General features: G+C 35.8%; 1 protein-coding gene across 3 annotated transcripts in view; it reads left to right on the top strand.

The window, feature by feature from the left end:
- Positions 1-21,396, top strand: part of EXOC6B (exocyst complex component 6B) — a 616,640-nt gene that overhangs the window by 203,469 nt on the left and 391,775 nt on the right. The gene's annotated exons all lie outside the window — the stretch shown is intronic.

Raw genomic sequence — 21,396 nt, 5'->3', positions numbered from 1 at the left:
GAGAAAGAGGCAGAGACATAGGCAGAGGGAGAAGCAGGCTCCATGCACCGGGAGCCCGACGTGGGATTCGATCCCGGGTCTCCAGGATCGCGCCCTGGGCCAAAGACAGGCGCTAAACCGCTGCGCCTCCCAGGGATCCCCCGTTTCTTTTTTTAATAATAAATTTATTATTATTGGTGTTCAATTTGCCAACATACAGAATAAGACCCAGTGCTCATCCCGTCAAGTGCCCCCCTCAGTGCCCATCACCCATTTACCCCCACCCCCTGCCCTACTCCCCTTCCACCACCCCTAGGTCATTTCCCAGAGTTAGGAGTCTTCATGTTCTGTCTCCCTTTCTGATATTTCCTACCCATTTCTTCTCCCTTCCCTTATATTCCCTTTCACTATTATTTATATTCCCCAAATGAATGAGACCATATAATGTTTGTCCTTCTCTGATTGACTTATTTCACTCAGCATAATACCCTCCAGTTCCATCCACGTTGAAGCAAATGGTGAGTATTTGTCATTTCTAATGGCTGAGTAATATTCCATTGTATACATAGACCACATCTTCTTTATCCATTCATCTTTCGATGGACACCGAGGCTCCTTCCACAGTTTGGCTATTGTGGCCATTGCTGCTATAAACATTGGGGTGCAGGTGTCCCGGCGTTTCATTGCATCTCTATCTTTGGGGTAAATCCCCAGCAGTGCAATTGCTGGGTCGTAGGGCAGGTCTATTTTTAACTCTTTGAGGAACCTCCACAGAGTTTTCCAGAGTGGCTGCACCAGTTCACATTCCCACCAACAGTGTAAGATGGTTCCCTTTTCTCCGCATCCTCTCCAACATTTGTGGTTTCCTGCCTTGTTAATTTTCCCCATTCTCACTGGTGTGAGGTGGTATCTCATTGTGGTTTTGATTTGTATTTCCCTGATGGCAAGTGATGCAGAGCATTTTCTCATGTGCATGTTGGCCATGTCTATGTCTTCCTCTGTGAGATTTCTGTTCATGTCTTTTGCCCATTTCATGATTGGATTGTTTGTTTCTTTGGTGTTGAGTTTAATAAGTTCTTTATAGATCTTGGAAACTAGCCCTTTATCTGATACGTCATTTGCAAATATCTTCTCCCATTCTGTAGGTTGTCTTTTAGTTTTGTTGACTGTATCCTTTTACAATTGCACCCAAAAGCATAAGATACCTAGGAATAAACCTAACCAAAGAGCTAAAGGATCTATACCCTAAAAACTATAGAACACTTCTGAAAGAAATTGAGGAAGACACAAAGAGATGGAAAAATATTCCATGCTCATGGATTGGCAGAATTAATATTGTGAAAATGTCAATGTTACCCAGGGCAATTTACACGTTTAATGCAATCCGTATCAAAATACCATGGACTTTCTTCAGAGTGTTAGAACAAATTATTTTAAGATTTGTTTGGAATCAGAAAAGACCCCGAATAGCCAGGGGAATTTTAAAAAAGAAAACCATAGCTGGGGGCATCACAATGCCAGATTTCAGGTTGTGCTACAAAGCTGTGGTCATCAAGACAGTGTGGTACTGGCACAAAAACAGACACATAGATCAATGGAACAGAATAGAGAATCCAGAAGTGGACCCTCAACTTTATGGTCAACTAATATTTGATAAAGGAGGAAAGACTATCCACTGGATGAAAGACAGTCTCTTCAATAAATGTTGCTGGGAAAATTGGACATCCACATGCAGAAGAATGAAACTAGACCACTCTCTTTCACCATACACAAAGATAAACTCAAAATGGATGAAAGATCTAAATGTGAGACAAGATTCCATCAAAATCCTAGAGGAGAACACAGGCAACACCCTTTTTGAACCCGGCCACGGTAACTTCTTGCAAGATACATCCACAAAGTCAAAAGAAACAAAAGCAAAAATGAACTATTAGACTTCATCAAGATAAGAAGCTTTTGCACAGCAAAAAATAAGGAACTTTCTTAAACCAAACTCATGTGGCCCTTCCAGGCTTTGGCTCCAAAACCTTGTGAGACCTTGTCTGTGACCACGGTTTCTTCAACATCTTGTTTTCATTTTGTCTCTGTCCCCTTCAAAAACAGATACTGTGTTCTGGTCCTTACTGTGGCCACTTTCCCTGGACTCCTCTCTGGTTGGAACCAGGAAGGGTTTAGTTATGATGTATCCTTACCTGTAAGATATAGTCCTTTGAAACTTTATATGGGGCAAAATCTTTATAACATTCCTCATCTTGAATGAACTTGAGCTGTAACTTCTCCCTCCTCACTCTTTCAGGTTCCCAGAATGAAACCCAAGTTTGAAGTTTCTGGAATTGTAACTGGCAAATGCCCTCAGTTCACAATTAGCTTTGGTGCTATAGTGTTCTTACTTCTTTGGGTCTAAGTTTCTCCTGGAATTTGTTGTGATGGTTTCACAAGTAGCTTAATAGCACTTTGGTGCTTTTGACTTGATGTTTCTAATATTTTAGCTAACATTTTGCTTATCTTAAGCAGAAATGTTGGTTTGAGTAACCTACCTCTCCATTATTAGAAATAGAATTTTTGTTGTGATTTGTTGTTGTTAGTGCTAACTCAGTTTTTTTTGGAACTTTATTTATGGGTTCTGTAGTTCTGAGAAAATTTGTAGTAGTTTCAGTCAGGTGCTTGTGAGGTGGGGGACACTAATTACATGAGTCTAATTTAAATTAAATTTTCAACTTGGTATTTTTGAGCCTTAGACTCATATGCAAGCTGTTCAGTGGCCACAAATGCTTAGAGAAACTTGCCTTCTTGTTCCCTGCCCCCTGCCTTCCTACCCTCTTGGTGAAGAGTCTTTGTGGAAGTAGGTTTGTGTCTGTGCCATGTGATTTTGTGGATATGTATTTCTCTAGTTCAGTTTTTATTAGCCCTTTGTTACTGCCTTATTACTGCATTTCCACTTTAATTCCTTGCCCTGTATGAGTCAGAGGCTTTATTTCTTGTCCCCCTTGTGTATTCATTAAAAATGAAGGTGTAGGCCAGATAGAAAATATTTCTATAAAGGGCCAGATAGAAAATATTCTGGACTTTACAGGTCATACAGTCTCTGTTGGAACTACTCAGTTCTACTGTTGTGATATGAAAGCAGTTGTAGACAATTTTTATGTGAATGTGAATGGCTGTTTGAAAAACTTTATTGACACTACAATTTGAATTTTATGTAATTTCCACTTGTTAAGATTTGTCTTTTTTATTTTCAACCATTTAAAAATAAGAAAATCTTCTTAGTTTAGGGCTATAAGCTGGATTTGGCTTATTGACCATGGCTTTTCCAATCCCATGTTTTAGGTTATTAAGATGGCTTTCCTGCTTGCTGCTGTCATTTTTAGCTCTTTTAGAAGTTTTCTCACTTCCATGCAAGCTTCAGAAAGCTTAATACTCATTTTAATATAACATCAAATGTATATATTTTTGTTTTATCCAGCATTTTAGGTGTTTTGCAATGATAGGATTTCAGGATATTATACATCTTCAGATTCACATTTATTTTATATTTCATATTAAGTAATATATAGTAAAATATGACAAAATGACAAAATGTTTCCTATTCAGATTTTATGATCCTTTCTGATCCATATTTTATATTCTTTGTGTTTATATAACTGTAAGAGTTTGTGCACACATACTGTTTTGTTCTATGTTCTCATTTAACATTCTTTGGACTTTTATGCATACTTGCAATATCCATATTTATTATTTAGTAAATATATAATCTTTGTTTTTCTCTTGTTATTTTATTTTTTCAGCACCTTAAACATGTCATTCCATTGTCTTCTGCTTTTGCTTCTAATAAGAGAGATCTGTCGTATTCTTTTTTTTATTTTTAAGATATTATTTATTTATTTGAGAGAGAGTGGGAGCTAGAGAAATCGCAGAGGGAGATGGAGAGGGAGAAGCATACTCCCCACTGTGCAGAGAGCCTGATGTGGGGCTCCATTCCAAGGCCTTGAGATCATGACCAGAGCCGAAGGCACATGTGTAACTGCCTGAGCCACCCAGAAGCCCCGATCTGTTGTATTTTAATTGTTCTTTACCTGAATATATTGCATGTCATTTCTCTAGCTGCTCTTAATATTTTCTTTATTGTTAAGTTGTACGGTGTACAGGTGAATGTTTTTGGGGTGCATGTGTATCAGTTTTTAGCCTTTTTGGGGTTTACTGAGCTTCTCTGGTTTGAAATCTTTCATTAATTTGGAGAAATTCTTATTTAGTGTCTCTTAAAATACATTTTTTTTGCTCCACATTATGTCTCTTTTCCTTCTGAGAATCCAGTTATACATCTCTCATACTGTTAAATATTGACTCATTGATCTCTTGTCCTTTTTTCTTCTTTCATAGCTTATTTGATTTCATTAATGCTATCCAGTCTGGTTCATTCAATCTGCTTCTAAAAACATCAATAAAATCTCTCATTTCAGATATTGCATTTTTCAGTACTGGAATGTCTATTTGATTACTTTTTGAGATTTTGTTTCTCTTCTAATAAGGTCTACACATTCTCGTTTCTTCTAGTTTTATAAATTCTTTACATGTTTATAATAGTTATTTTAAAGTTTTTGTCTTGTTTTTTATTTTTTATTTTTTTAAAGATTTATTTTTATTTATTTCTGATAGACATAGAGAGAGAGAGAGAGAGAGAGAGAGAGAGGCAGAGACACAGGCAGAGGGAGAAGCAGGCTCCATGCCGGGAGCCCGATGTGGGACTCCATCCCTGGACTCCAGGATCGCGCCCTGGGCCAAAGGCAGCCGCGAAACCGCTAAGCCACCCAGGGATCCCCCTAAAGTTTTTGTCTTCTAATTTGGAAAACGAAGTCATCTATATTGCTGTTAATTTCTCCTGATTATGAGTTAAATTTTTATGCTTCTTTCCATGTCTCAATTTTTTATTCCTTTGCTCTTCCAGCAGGGCTTTTATTTTATTTTTAAAGATTTATTTATTTATTTATTTATTTATTTATTTATTTATTTATTTATCATAGACAGAGAGAGAGAGAGAGAGGCAGAGACAAAGGAGGAGGGAGAAGCAGGCTCCATGCCGGGAGCCTGACATGGGATTCGATCCCGGGACTCCAGGATTGTGCCCTGGGCCAAAGGCAGGCACTAAACCGCTGAGCCACCCAGGGATCCCCCAGCAGGGCTTTTAGATCGAAGCACTTGAGGCTGTAGATTTCCCTGTGTTTTCAATACCATTTCTGTTTTCCCACATGTTACCTACTTGGTTATGAGCCTGTGAGTGGAGGTGGACTGTGAAGTGGTAAATGGAAAGTAGCTATAACTAGTTTTGTGTTTGGATATCTTTGGATTCCAATCCCCCATACCTGTCCAGGTGTCTGTATTAAAAATTTGACTGGTTTTTATTTGTTCCAACATTAAAAAAAATTCTATGGTAGGATTATTCCTTTCCTCACCTGTGACCCAGATTTGACAGCTGTCCCTCATGAGAATAGTGGATGTCATTGTCTGCTAACCTTGTGAAGGGCTTATTTTCTTCTGGTACTTTGTAGGCATTTTAAAAAGATTTTATTTAATTTATTTGAGAGGGAGGAAGGGAAAAAGAGAGGGACGGGAGAGAGAGAGGGAACACACAAGCAGAGGGAGGGACAAGCAGACTCTTAAGACACTTAACCAACTGAGCCATCCACGTGCCCGTTTATTTAGATTTTTGTTTTATCCACATCTATTGTACATTTTTAAAGAAGAATAACTGTATTTACTTTATGGTATGTATTGTCATTGTTATTGGTATGATGAGAGCAATGGCCTATTGTGGTTTTCTACAGCATAATTAGAATCGAATCTTTTTCTTCTTTGAATTAAGTTTTTCAAAATTTCTTTCAGCTTTGACATTCAATCCTGAAACATAAGCATTGAGGGAAAGTAGGTTGAAATCTCATGGCTACTGTGTGTGTGTGTGCATGAAATAAAAGAAATTATAAAGAATCTTTGGTTCAGTAATGCTTGTGCGCATATGTGACTATTTTGGGGAGAAGGGATGAAGTTGAATATAGGAAGAATAATTAGGTCACTGATGACCATTAAAACTAAGGTATCCATAGGTCATTTAGTTAATAAACTACTCAGGCATTTCTAAGATCAATGATTTTTCACTCCTTACAAGAAAGACTTTCTGGGATTTAGTTATCTTTAGTATCTGGAAATCTTGCTAAACTTTATTGTTTGTCTTTTATTCTCTGCTTTTTACACCTGCATCCCTTTAATATCTTCTTTGTGATGGTACTGAGTCCCTTATTTAGTTCTTAAGGGTTTTTAAAGTTCCTTAAAGCTTCGGGTCATTATGTACTAAATGCTCCATTCTGAGATCCATAAAGCTAAGTGTTAAGGGTTGGAATTGTTAGAATCTTGTATATTTTATTCTGTTTTCATTTATTTAGCACTGTACATTCTGGTCTAAATAGCATTGTTTAGTTCATTTAAACTTATTTTTGAAGATGACCTTTCATACTTACTAAATTTACACAAAACTTTCATGCCTTCAAACAATATTCCATATGTTTTGACTCATTTCTGATAATTTCCTTGATGTCTTTTGTTCTCTTTGAGTTGGAATCTTTTTCTTTCAATTTTGCAACACTTTCATACTAACTTTTCATTTCATTATCCAAACAGTTATGAGAATTTCAGTCCTAGGTTTCTGGCCACCTATTAGAAAATCTTGCTGAAGTTCAATCTGGTGTCTTTGAAACTTGTATAAATGTTGGGTGTGACCTGTTAGCTCGTAGGCTAGCTGTCTAATAGTATTGTACCCATATTTTCTTAGACTGTCACATTGAATATGATAAAATATTTAGGTTCTCATATTTTAGCTCTTCATGTTTTAAACATATATATTCCTCTTTTCTTTACAATGGGCGTATTTTTCAGACTTGTTGAGGTATAACTGATAAAATTCTAAGCTATTTAAAGTGTGCAACATGATGATTTGATGTACATACACTTTGTAAAAGGTATTCCCCCGTCGAGTTAATGAACACATCTGTCACCTCACATATTTACCCTTTTGTTGTTGTTGAGAATATTTAATTCTATTATTTTAAGCAAATTTCAATTATATAATGCATATTATCAACTATAATCACCATGTTATACATTAGATCCTCAAACTTTATTCATTTTATAAATGGAAGTTTATACTTTTTTCTTAAAAAAAGATTTCATTTATTTGAGAGAGAGAGAGCGAGCTAGAGGTGCGTGCAAGCTGGGAGGAATGGCAGAGGGAGAGAGAGAAGCAGGCTTCCTGCTGAGCAAGGAGCGGGATGCAGGGCTCAATCCCAGGACCCTGAGATCATGACCTGAGCCTAAGGCAGACACATAACCAAGTGAGCCCCCAGGTGCCTCAAGTTTGTTCCTTTTTAACAACCTCTCTTTATTTCTCTCATTACCTGTCCTCTAGGCCCTGGCAGCTACTTTTCTACTGTTTCTGTGAGTTTGACTTTCATATATGTGTATATATACATACACATGTGTGTATACACACATTACATATGTATAACATATACACATACATGTACACATATACATACTTATGTATACATACATTACATAGGTTTGCATACATATACATACATACCTATATTATATACATACATCTGAGTGACACATTTTCTGAACTTAGAATTTATCCTGTTATTAATTGTCCAATTATCATGTAAACCTCATTAATAAGGAGGACTGATTTTTCCTATTTGTGGATCAGGGAGTTTCTGACTGGACTGTAGAATATAACATATATTTTTTCCAAACATTGGCCAAAAGACTTGGATTAGGGCAGCCCTGGTGGCTCAGAGGTTTAGTGCCATTTTCAGCCCAGGGTGTGGTCCTGGAGACCCGGGATCGAGTCCCATGTTGGGCTCCCTGCATGGAGCCTGCTTCTCCCTCTGCCTGTGTCTGCCTCTCTCTCTCTCTCTCTGTCTCTCATGAATAGATAAATAAAATCCTTAAAAAAAATAGAAAATAAGGACTTGGATTAAGCAATATACAGTATTTGTAAAAATGTTATTTCTTGAGAGTTTCTAAAACTTAGATGATTTTAAAAACTTAGGTAGGTATAGTTATATCTTCAATAAGTTATGAGATGCAAAAATGTCCTAATTATTTGGGGAAAGAACTTGATATTTCGAGTTAGACTTGAACTAAATAGCTTTGGGAAATAGTTTTTTTATATTATAATCTGTGTTCACTCTCTTTTCTTAATGCTGTTGTAACAATGGCAATATTTTAAAAATGCCATGAGAAAGTGATTTCACTGAAATAAATTTCTTTCTTTTTTTTAAAAGATTTTATTTATTTATTCATGTGACACACACACACACACACACACACACACACAGAGGCAGAGAGAGTAGTATGTACCACTATAGTGGTAGATATATAAATTCTTATATCTTTATAAGATATTAAATTTAAATAAGCTTGGTAAATGATGTAATTGAACTTGTGAAAGATTTCATTTAGAGAGTTGAAGGCATGTAGAATATTTTGTTTGAAATTTACTTAGGTTGAAAATGAGAGCAATTATTTCAGCCTATCTAGAAAATAAGGTTTTGGGGCACCTGGGTGACTCGGTTAAATGTCTGTGGCTTAGGTCATGATCCCAGGGTCCTGGGATGGATACCTGCATCAGGGGCTCAATCCTGCTTCTCCCTCCTACTGCCTGCTGCTTCTGCTGCTTGTGCAATCTCTCTCTCTCTGGCAAATAAATGAATAAAAAATCTTTTAAAAAAAGAAAAACGGTTTTTTTAATGCATAATAACTGAACTTGGAGAAATCTTTATTTAGTTCCCTTTTTGATTCATTCCACTGATGGCCTGTAGAGGGCATTACATGTATGGTAAATAGAGCTTTTTATTTTCAGTTTTCATCTAAAGTCCTTACTTAATAAGGTGAATAGGTTCTGTATTATTATTCACATATTCTATGATCTGTTATAAATATCAGGATTATTATTTTTACTGATATTGGGTTGAAGTAAAAGATAGTTACAAAACTATAAAACTAATTCAATTACAGTGCATTTTTGTTGCAATAATACGGTCTCTAACTGTGGTTTCATCTTTCCTGAGGACTAAATGGAGGAACTAGGCTCAAAGGGATTTTGAGGACATATAAATAAAACTTCCTAAGAGTTGTTTGCCTGGAATGGATTAGTTTATGAATCAGGCTTTAATGTATGTGTGCTAGTCTGGTATTTCATGAAAATGCCATAGGAGTGGTCCTTTGCCATTGAACAACAACAGCTAAAAGAATAAAGGTTTCTTCTTAATTGCAGCCATTTTGTGAACTTAAAATGCAAAGAAAGCATTCTCTTTACAAGTTAATGTGATATAGTGAGAACTGTAGTAAAAACTTACAAAATGCTCTTCCTCTAGGCTCAAAGGACAGTTATAAATCAAGGCCAGAATGGGAAAAGCTGGGACTGGGAGCTGTGAAGCCCTCCGTGGTTTCCCTTCACCCAGTCAACAGATCGACATGCCTTCTCATGCCAGAGTTTTATTGTTTCTCTTACATGCGTTGGAGAATCTTTTTTTTTTTTTTTAAGATTTTGTTTATTTGAGAGAGAGAGCATGAGAGAGCGAGTGCGAGTGGGGGGGTAGGGGCAAAGGGGAGTGAGAAGCAGACTTCCCATTGAGCACAGACCCCAACGCGGGGCTCCATCCCAGGATCTGGGGCTCGATCATGACCTGAGGTGAAGTCAGATGCTTAACCCCCTGAGCCACCCAGGCGCCCCTGGAGAGTCTTAATTGTATCCTTTATAGGTAGTATTTTGTCTTCAGATTTTCAGATTTATGAGCTTCTTAAGTACATAAGTGATGCTTGCACTTTTGTACACATGCCGTTGAATAATTAAATACATAGGGCTATCACTATTTTTTTTATGTTTAGTTGTTAATGGCCGGGAAACTGAGTAAATACATGAGTGATTCTGAATAAATAATTTGTATAAAGTACAACTTTGCAGAAAATTTTATTGATGAGAAAGACTTTTGTATGGCCAAGAATGTTTTAATGATGTCTCTCACTCTTTGGTATAATATAGGCCAGACTTGGAACTAAATAATTTAAATATAATAGGTAATGTGATATGATCAGTAAGAGAAGTGTCATTATTATGCACATGAGAATGTCCTTGCAATGATTAAGGGTACCACCACTATGGTTAGTTTTGCCTTCACATCTTGGTTCTACCACTCTCTGGGGTTTGTAACCCCTGGTCACTTAAAGCCCCCCTCTAAACTTTACATTCCTCTTCTCTAGAGTGGGAATGACAAAAGTAGCTACATTGTAGAGTTCTTTGTAATTTAAATAAAATAATTCAGATTATGTGCTTAGGATAGTACCTGGTACGTTAAAGAGCATAGATGAAAATTTTTATTGTTATTCATTTTTGTAATTGTTTTTTTTAGCCTGAAAAATTAGAAGAATTTCCTCATTTTAAGGGTAAAGTGTACATTTAAAAGTATTTTTGGAGGACCTGAAACCAGATTTTATTCACAGATTTTTTTTTTCTATTTGGTTTAAGACTGAATAACAGTAACTCTCAGGGGGAAATCTCCATGCATCTGTGAGATTTATTTCAATAATACTGACTTTGGGTTTTGTATTATTCTTCTTCTGAAGGTGGTTAGAGCCACTAAATCATCTGGGGACTCTAGAAGATCAGTGTGACAGAAACTTCCATCAGCATCAAGTGACCAGGGACTAATAAATCTAAGATGATTTTTTTTTTTCTGGCACAGTTCCTAATTGTTCAGAAATGACTTTGATGGAACATATAAATGAAAAAACATTCTAAGAGATGAAGATCTAGTCTTAATATTAAGGGAAAAACACACACACACACACACACACACAGACACACAACAAACTCCAGGACCATAAGGGAAAAATGTGGTGGGTGGGGGAAGTCCTTGAAAAGTTGTTAACTTGGGTAAGGGAAATACCGGTATCTCTGTGGTCTTTTAGGAACAAAAAACATCTTTTGCAGAGGGCTAATGTTTGAGCCAAGATATGAAGTGACCTTTGTGGCTGGCTGGCTGAACCTCAAGTTTTCCTAGGGAGAGTCAGTCAGCATTGCTTTAGTGCTTGACAGCGGGCAGCAGAGCACTTACCAGTGGGAAGCAAGGAAATGATGGTGGAAGCGAGGAATGACTGTTATTTCTCACCAGCAGATAGGTACACATTACTTGCTGAAATGATTCAGCAGTTTAAAGTTGAGAGCTGTGAGACTGTGAGTTACACATGGGGAACATAGGACCCAGGAGGGTCAGCTCCCTTGGAATACTTCTGGGATGGTTCTATTCCCTTCTGCTTTGAATCACAGGCTGAGGTGTGCTTGTAGACTTTTTTTTTTTTTTCTCCTCACTGCTAACCCTACCCTCAGGTTCCTTGACTATTTATAATAGAATGTTCTAGAAAGCCGCAGGTAAAAATTTTCAGGTGCTGGGTGGGGGGACAGGAAAGGTTAGGAGGGGGAAGGGAGGTGTTTCATCTATCCCATCAGTGCTTGAGGTTACTACCATTTAAAACAAATGACATTATTCTGTTCTACCCTCACTCCCTGGAAAAAAACAGGCCTCTTGTCTGGATCTTTTCGTTTTAATGATTTCCATGAAAAGGCTTTTACCCAGGCTCTGACATGACTGTCAGAACACACATTTAAATGCGAGACTGCTTAAAAGGCTATTGATATTCCCTGGTGGAAAAGAAAGTGCTTTAAAAAAATCCATCTGTCCATACACAAGTTAACCCTATTTTCTTTTTTCCCTCCTTCTTTTCCTCCTTCCTCCTCTTTTTTTTTTTTTTTTTTTTGGTCAAAGACTCAGGTTAAAACCAGATTTTTGGTCTCACAAAAATTTGTGTCACCGTCTCCCAGAAGCTGTCATTTTCATGCATTGATGGCTCTGATTAATTTAATCCAGATCCAAGGATATTGAGTGAGGAGGAAGAATGCTTAATTTTGATCTAAGGCTGCTGTTCAGTCTCAGACTGCTGCTTTTGAATCTGGGGCTCATTTCTGTTTGTATGTCTTGGATATGTTAGCAGAAGTCAATGGTCTGTGAGGAATTGTGTATGGTATTTATAATCAAAGACACATTTGGCATGAAGTTACTAAGTGTTAGTGGGAATTAAAGTTCATATCAGATTGCTGTACTATATAAGCAGTCTGTTATGGCAAATGGATTCTGAAATAACCAGGTATTTGATAAGATTTTAATTAATTGTTAGGCCTGTGAGCTGTCAGCATGGTTGGTCTGTTCTCATGTTGGTGAGACAATGTTCTGTCTATTAACCGTTAACCATGATGTTCATTGTTGTTCTCTTTCTCATCTGAAGTGTGATGGTTTTACTGAACAAGCAATAGACTTAGGCAGTAAAACCCATAACAAGAAAAAAATTAGTGCTACTGAGAGTGCATTTCTGGAAAAAGTAATATAATTACCCAGATTTTATCCACTATAATCATGCTACCTGAACTCACCTGGACATTTATGTCTACTTACAAATAATTATAACTATCTCATAAGTTCTGGTTTCTTTTTTGGGGTGACTATTATAAACTTCTCTTGTGTTATTCTTTACTATACTCTTGTACATTTGAGTGGATGCTCTTTTGCTTAGAAAAGAAAGATCATTAGGTAGAGATCTAAGCCATTAGAATAATTTTTTCAAATTTCTTTTTATCTACTTCAAATTTCCCCTGGGTCATTCACCCTCCCTTTTCTATTTCAGAGAAAGAAATACTTGGCTTCCTTAATATAAACTTCTTCTTTTTTTTTTTAAAGATTTACTTATTCATTCATTCATTCATTCATTCAGAGAGAGCGAAGAGAGAGGCAGAGACACAGGCAGAGGGAGAAGCAGGCTCCATGCAGGAAGCCCGACGTGGGACTCGATCCCGGGTCTCCAGGATCACACCCCATGCTACAGTCGGCACCAAACCGCTGCGCCACCAGGGCTGCCCCTATATAAACTTTTTTTGATCCTGTATCTTCCTAATTTTTCTAAAATGTTTTAAGTATCTCTTTTACTTATATTTTAGTCCTTTTTTTTTGTCTCTTTTCCTTCTGCTCACAAACTTGGTCTTGTACTTAATCATTAATAATAACAATAATTTATTATTATTTAAAAAATAAAAAAGGAAGTATTTCTTTACCCATACTCCCCTCTTGAATACAGCTTTAGCGTTATAGTTCTTTTTAATGCTTTAGCAGTGATTCCTTTGAGGTTGTTCAGTTCAATTCAGTATTTGAGGCTTATTATGTGCTTAGCACAAAGATCAACCAGCTACAGCCTCTGTCTTCTACAAGGTTCGGTATATTTTAGTCCAGTAAAGAAGATTAGGTCTAGTTATGATATTAAATGATGCATACTTTAATAGAGCTATGTACTAAATTCTCTGGGAACCTACCTTGGCATTCACAGTGTACACTCAACCTGTCTTTTGATTTTTACCTTTTATTGAATGCCTGATGATTCTCCTAATGAAGGATAAAGAAATTAATGCTCTTATATACCTTCTCTTTTCATCTCTTTATTCTTTTGTTGTGTTTGTGTGTGGGGCAAGTTCTGGTTATAATTATAATTAAGTTGCTTTTTCCTATAAAGGAAATTTTTTATATATCATAATTTTTATGCAGTACAAAACTTCTAATTATACAAGTTTCATGTTGTCTTACCAATGTGTGATAAGTTACTTAGAGCTAATTAAATTTTAAAATAATCGCTATTCTGATTTCTTCATAGCCGACTTCCCCAGGCATGTGTGATTTATTTTGAATCAAGATTAACTGTATTTCTAACTACAGATAGAGTTTTCAAGATGGTTCATAAAATGCAATTTTTACTTAGGGATTTAAAAAAATATATGAAGATGTCTCCCTAATATTTGTTATTTTAAAATGTCTTGGCTTTTTTTTTCTAGATTAATAGACTATTTAAAAAAATATTTATTTGACAGAGAGAATGAGAGAGCACAAGCAGGGAGAGTGACAGGCAGAGGGAGAAGCCAGCTCCCCAACTGAGCAGGGAGCCCAAACACAGGGCTCAATCTCAGGACCCTGGGATCATGTCCTGAGCTGAAGGCAGATGCTTAACCGACTGAGCCACCCAGGTGCCCCAGTAGACGGTATTTTTTTAGAAAAGATTTTATCTATTTATTCATGAGAGACAGAGAGAGAGGGGGAGAGAGAGAGAGAAAGAGAGAGAGAGAGAGAGAGAGAGGCAGAGACACAGAGGGAGAAGCAGGCTCCATGCAGGGAGCCCAACATGGGACTCGATCCCATGTCTCCAGGAACAGGCCCTGGGCTGACAGTGGCGCTAAACCGCTGAGCCACCTGGGCTGCCCAGTAGACTGTATATTTTTAAGGAAAGTTTTAGGTTAAAGAAAAATTGAGCAGATAGTTTTAGGTTAAAGTTTTAGGTTAAAGAAAAATTGAGCAGACCTTTTATTCTTAGCAGTTTTCCTTATTATTATCTTGCATTAGTAGGGTATATTTGTTACAATTGATAAGCAATATTGATAACATTTAAAAAAATTGAGATATAATTGACATATAAAATTGTATAGGTTTAATTAGCAATTCTCTAATAATATGATATTGAGCATCTTTTCATATGCTTATATGCCACCTGTACATCTCCTTTGGTGAGTGTCTATTCATAATTTTTACTCATTTTTTTATTGGATTTTTTTGTTGTTGTTGAGTTTTAAGAGTCCTTTATATATTTTGGATACCAATTCTTTTACTAGATAGGTATTCTGTAAAGATTTTATGATAATCTGTGGATTATCTTTTTATTCTCTTAATAGTGTCTTTCACAGAAAAGATGTTTTTTAATTTTAATGAATGCCAACCTATCAATTTTTGTTTAATGAATCATACATTTTAAATGGTTACCAAAAATGTCTTCACCAAACCCAAGGTCACCTAGATTTTCTTTTCTTTCTTTCTTTCTTTTTTTTTTTTTTTAAGATTTTATTTATTTATTCATGAGAGACACAGAGAGAGAGAGGCAGAGACACAGGCAGAGGGAGAAGCAGGCTCTATACAGGGAGCCGGAACCACCAGGGCTGCCCCACCTAGATTTTCTCTAGTATTCTTTTTTGGTAGTTTTACATTTTACATTTTGCATATTAAGTCTATGATCCATTTTGATTTAATTATTTTTGTGAGTGGTATTAAGATCTGTGTCTACATTCATCTTATTGTGTGTGGATGTTTGGTACTAGTACCATTAGTTGAAATGACTGTCCCTTTTCCACTGAATTGCTTTTGTTTTATTGCCAAAGATCAGGTAATTGTATTTGTGTGAGTCTAGTTCTGTACTTTCTTTTCTGTTCCTATTGATCTATTTGTCTGTTCTTTGCCAATTCGACACTCTCTTGATGACTGTGGCTTTATATTGTTATGAAGTTGGACACTGTTAGTCTCTGTTTTTTTTTTTTTTTTTTGCTGTCAGTATTATGTTGACTATTCTGTCTTTTGTTTTTCCATATAAACTTTAGAATTAGCTTATCGATATCTACAAAGTACTTGCCGGGATTTTATTGGTATTGTGTTGAATCTATAGATCAAATTGGGAAGAACTGATATCTTAGCGATATTGAGTCTTATCATCAATGAACATGAGCTTTTTCTTCACTTACTTAGATCTTCTTTGACTTCTTTAATTGTAATTTTCTAGTTATCTTCCTGTAGGTTTTGCACATATATTGATAGATTTATATCTAAGTATTTCTTTTGGTTGCTAATATAAGTAGCATTATGTTGTAAGTTTCTAGTTCAGTTGTTCATTGCAGGAATTTAGTGAAGCGATTGATTTTTGTATATTCACCTCCATCCTTCAATCTTTCTATAATTACTTACTAGTTCTAAGAGCTTTTGAAAATTGATTCTTTGGAAATTTCTACATAGACAATCATGTCACCTTCAAACAAAGTCGGTTTTATTTCTTGATTTTCAATTTGTATACATGTAATTTCTTTTTTTTCTTTTCTTTTCTTTTCTTTTCTTTTCTTTTCTTTTCTTTTCTTTTCTTTTCTTTTCTTTTCTTCTTTCTTTTTTTTTTTTTTTGTCATGTTACTTTAGCTAGGACTTCCAGTATGATGTTGAACTGGTAAGATGGAGGGAACATCCTTGCCCTCTTCCTGATCTTAGGAGGAAAGCATGTAGTTTCTTACCATTAAGTATGTGCTACAGATTTTTCAATAGATGTTCTTCATCAAGTTTAGGAACTATGTAATTATATAATACACCTTTTATTCCTGATAATTTTCTTTGTTCTAAAATTTGCTTGTCTGAAAAGATATGGTTAGTTTTCATGTTTCTTTGGATTAGTGATAGCATGGTATAGCGTTCTCCATGTCTTTACTTTTCCAATCTGTGACTTTATATTTATTAATTTAATTATCTTAAACATTTTATTTATTTATTTCAGAAAGAGAGAGAAAGCATGAGTGTAGGGAGAGGGAGAGCGATAGAGAATTCTAAGCAGACTCTGTATTCAGTGCAGTACCCCATGTGGCACTCCTCATGGGGCTTGATCTTGTGACCCTGATATCATGACCTGAGCTGAAACCAAGTCAGACATTTAACCTTCTGAATCACCCAGGCACCCCGTGACTTTATATTTAAAGTGGGTTTCTAGTAGGCAACATATAGTCAGGTCTTGTTTTTTATCTATTCTTTCAGTTGCTTTTAACTGCTGTATTTTGACCATCCACACTTAAAGTAATTATTGATGTAGTTGGGTTAATATGTACTGTATTTGTAATTTTCTTATTCATTGCATTTGTTCTTTTTTTTTTTTAAAATCCATTTCTGCCCTCTCTGGTTTTAACTCTGTGTTTTATGGTTTTCTTTCTTTTCTTGTAACTAATTATGCTATATTTATTTATTTGTTTGTTTATTTGTTTTTTACTGGTTGCTCTAGCAACATACATTGCAACATATTTTTATAATTAATCTAAGTTCAAAAAAATAATTAATCTAAGTTCATTTCAGATAATGCTATAACACTTTACAGGTAGAGTAGATATAACAGAATTCCCAGTTCCTCCTTCTGGTCCCTCACATCATTTCTGTTATACATTTCCCTTATCCATGAACTGTAAGAACCGAATATATTTAGCTTATTATTATTAAAAATTGTAATTTTAAGGTGAAATTCAACAACATAAAAACCATTTTAAAGTCATTTAATGACTTTAAAGTCATTAAAAACCATTTAATGTCATTTAGTACATTTTTATTGATTGTTTAAAAAAATTTTTGGAGATAATTTGAGAATTACATAAGAGTTGTAAAAAATAATATAGAGTTTTCCCATATACCTTTACCCATCTTCCACTCTGATAACCTTTCATAACCATAGAACATTAACATTTACTAACATTAAGAAATTAACCTTGATACAGGTCTATTAACTAGTGTATAGAACTTATTTAGATTTCACCAGTTTTGCCACTACTAATATCCTTTTCTTGTTCCAGGATCAAATCTAGGATCCCTTGTTGCATTTAGTTGTTCTGTCTCCTTAGTTTTTAATCTGTGACTGTTCCTCAGTCTTTTCTTTCTTTTATGATCTTCATCCAATAGGTTATTTTGTAGAATGCCCTTGAGTTTTGGTTTATTTGATGTTTTCTCAAGATTAGATTGAGGTTGTGCATTATTAGAGTGAATACCAAAGAAGTAATATGTTCTCAGTGCATCATATTGGGGGTTACATGATACTAATATTTATTACTAACCTTGATTGGTTGGTTAGTGTGATGTCTGCCAGGGTTCTCCACCATAAAGTTACTTATCTTCCCTTTGCAATCACAAAGTATCAGTTGGCCCTAAATGTCTGTTCTGTTGCATTTATATACATGCCAATCTTATACCAATATATATCGTTATACCAATGTATATCGATACTGTCTTATCGTTCCAGTTTTATAATACATTCTGAAATCAGGTTGTGTAAGTTATCTGCACTTATTTTTCTTCTGCAAAATTATTTTAGCTATTCCATATCCTTTGCATTTCCATAAACTTTCAAATCAGCCTGTCAGTTTCTGCAAAAATCTTGATGGGATTTTGATTGGAAGTTTATTGTATCTATAGATCAATTTGGGGAGCATTAACATCTTAACAACAATAAATCTTGTCCATGGGAATAATGTACTTCACCATTTATTTTGGTCTTTTTTGATTTCTCTCAGCAGTACTTGGCATTTTTATTCTACAGGTGTTGTACACCATTGGTTAAAATTATCTCTTGGGGGATCCCTGGGTGGCTCAGAGGTTTAGCTCCTGCCTTTGGCCCAGGGCATGATCCTGGAGTCCTGGGATCAAGTCTCGCGTCGGGCTTCCTGCATGGAGCCTGCTTCTCCCTCTGCCTGTGTCTCTGCCTCTCTCTCCCTCTCTCTGTGTATCTCATGAATAAATAAAATAAAAGTATTTTTAAAAAAAGTATCTCTTAAGTATTTCATATTCTTGATACTATTGTAAACAGTCTTGCTTTTTCCAGATTGTTTATTGTTAGAATGTAGAAGAAATACAATTGGTTTTTGTATATCGACCTTGTATCCTGTGATCTTGTTAACTTTTCTTATCAGTTCTAGTAGGTTTGTTTTGTTTTGAGATTCTGATTTTCTATAGATGATCATCTCTGCAAAGTCAGGTTCATAATCCTGATGCCCTAATCTGTTTGCCTTTTGTTTCTCATTTTTGCCTTTTTTTCTTAAAGATTTATTTATTTATGATAGAGAGAGAGAGAGAGAGAGGCAGAGACACAGGCAGAGGGAGAAGCAGGCTCCATGCTGGGAGCCGATGCGGGACTTGATCCCGGGACTCCAGGATTGCGCCCTGGGCCAAAGGCAGGCACCAAACCTCTGAGCCACCCAGGGATCCCCATCATTTTTGCCTTTTTAGAGACTTCCAGTTCAGTGGTGAATAAAAGTGATTGGAGCAACTATCTTTGCCTTGTTCCCAATATAAGAAGACAAGTATTTAGTTGTTTACCATTAAATCTGATGTTATACACTAAGTCCAAGTAAAGGCCTTTATTAATTTGAGGAAGTTCCCTTCTACTTATAGTTTAGTGAAGGTTTTTCCCCTGAAAGGATGTCAGATTTTCTCAGTTGCTCTTTCATTTATTTATTGAGGTGATCATTGGTTTTTCACTTTTGGTCTCTTAATATAGTGAATTACATGGTCAATTTTTTAATGTGAACCTATGTGATATTACAGTAAAATGTACATATTTGATCTCCATCCCTGGTTCCTGGCACAAATCTGCTAAAACCCTTGGAATTTTTTTGAGTTATAGAAGGGAGAGGAACATCTTTTGTTATTCATAACAAACTTCTTTCAATAATAACCGAGTTTATGCTAATGAGGTGATTCTTTGTGGGTCCTTTGATAGCTCCTGGATGGATACTGGTCACTAGCGGGAACCAACCATATGATTAGAGTGTTGCAACTTTCAACCCTACTCCTTTACCTCTGAGAAGGAGAGAAGAGGGAAGAACTAGAGATTTCAGTAATCATCATTAGCCAATGATTTAATCAATTGTGTCTATGTAATGAAATAAAAATCTGTAAGCCATGGGAGTTAGAAAGCTTTCAAGTTGGTGAACACATCAAAGTGTTGGGAGGGTGGTGCACTAGGAGAGGGCATGAAATCTCTGGACACCATTCCTTCTTCTGACCCACTCCCTTATTTTACTTTATACATCTCTTTCATTTGGCTGTTCCTGCGTTGTATTCTTTATAATAAACCTGCCTTAGTAAATAAAGCACTTTCCTGAGTTCTGTGAGCCATTCTAGCCAATTTTTGAACCTGAAAAGGGCATAGGAACTTCCAATTTATAGCCAAGTTGGATAGGAGGGTGGGTTCCATGGGCACCCAATACTTGTGGCTGGTGTCTGAAAGTGATAGCAAAATCGTGAGTCTGGGACTATACCTGTGGAATCTCACACTAACTCTGGGTAATGTCAGAATTGAATTGAATTGAATTGAATTGAATTGAATTGAATTGAATTGAATTGAATTGTAGGACATCCAGTTGGTGTGTTGGCTTATGGAAAAAACCCACACATTTGGTTTCAGACATGTTGTATGTAAAAAATGATCTTGACCCAAAATTACATTCATAAGATGAACCCCATCTGGTCATTAAGTATTAGCAGTGAACACACACATACACACACACATATCTACAGTTTGATTCAGTTTGCTAAAAGTGTTAAATGTGTTTATATCTATTTTCACAAAGGATAGTTGTAGTTTTGTGCATTTTTTGTTTGTTTATATCAGAATGCTGCTGATCTCTTAAAATGAGTTTGAATATGTTCTCTTTTCCAAATAGAAGCATTGTGTGGAATAAATTTTATATATATTAAAAAATATCTCTGTATATTTATTCCTTAAGTGTTTGATTGAATTTACCAGCAAATCATCTTTGCTTGTAATTTTATTTGTTGGAAGGTTTTTATCTACAAATTTCATTTCTTTAATAAGTATAGGGCTACTCAGGTTATCTTTTCTTGCATGAACTTCAGCAGTTTATATTCCAAGGAATTTGTCTCTTTCATCTAAGTTGTTGAATATATAGATATATAGTTGTTCATAATATTCCCTAATCTTTTGAATGTCTGTTGGATATGTAATGATGTCCTGATTTTGAATCTTTAAAGTCCATATCTAATAATTACAAATTTTAAAGCTCTGATGTATTTTCTTTACACACATCCTCCACACATTACACCCCCTCTCCCCCTGCTATTGGTTTCTATGCTTGTCTTATCTCCTTTTGTGTTTGATTATCTTGATTGGGTGCTTGGCACCATAGTTTCAGGTTTGTTTGTAGAAACAATTTAAGCCTAGAATAATGGTGTTCTTCCTTGGAAAGGAATTGTGCTTGCTTTTACTAGATACCAGTGGGCAGCATTATTCTAGGATGCTGGGTGACAGTAGTACTTTGGGATCACTTTGGTCTAATTTAATGCTCACTGTGAATCCCTGTAGGGGCCTGTCTGACTTCTGGTTTAACCTTTCATATGGTGCAACTATTCAAGGTTCAAGCCTGTAACGAACGGTTCACCAAGGTCATTCCTTCTTGATGGAACTTGACTGTTATTCCTGTTTTCTAATCCTTTGGCATTGTAACAAGTGCTATTTAGCCAGTCTGTTACCCTTTTAGTATTGGTAAATGTCGTCAAAGGAAGAATGGTTTCAAATGTTAGGCATTTCTTCCTCATGTCATTTCCCTTTCCTGCATCCTGGCCTAATAAGTTTTCACCATTTTGTGAGCTCTCTCAAGCCTTTATGCAGATGGCTTTTATGTTTTGTTCTGCTTTTCTTGTCCAAATT

This window comes from Vulpes vulpes, chromosome 8, assembly GCF_048418805.1.
Source record: "Vulpes vulpes isolate BD-2025 chromosome 8, VulVul3, whole genome shotgun sequence".
NCBI classification, from domain to species: Eukaryota; Metazoa; Chordata; class Mammalia; order Carnivora; family Canidae; genus Vulpes; species Vulpes vulpes.
Note: the sequence above shows the minus strand (reverse complement) of the source record. Positions and strands in the feature narration are given on the sequence as shown.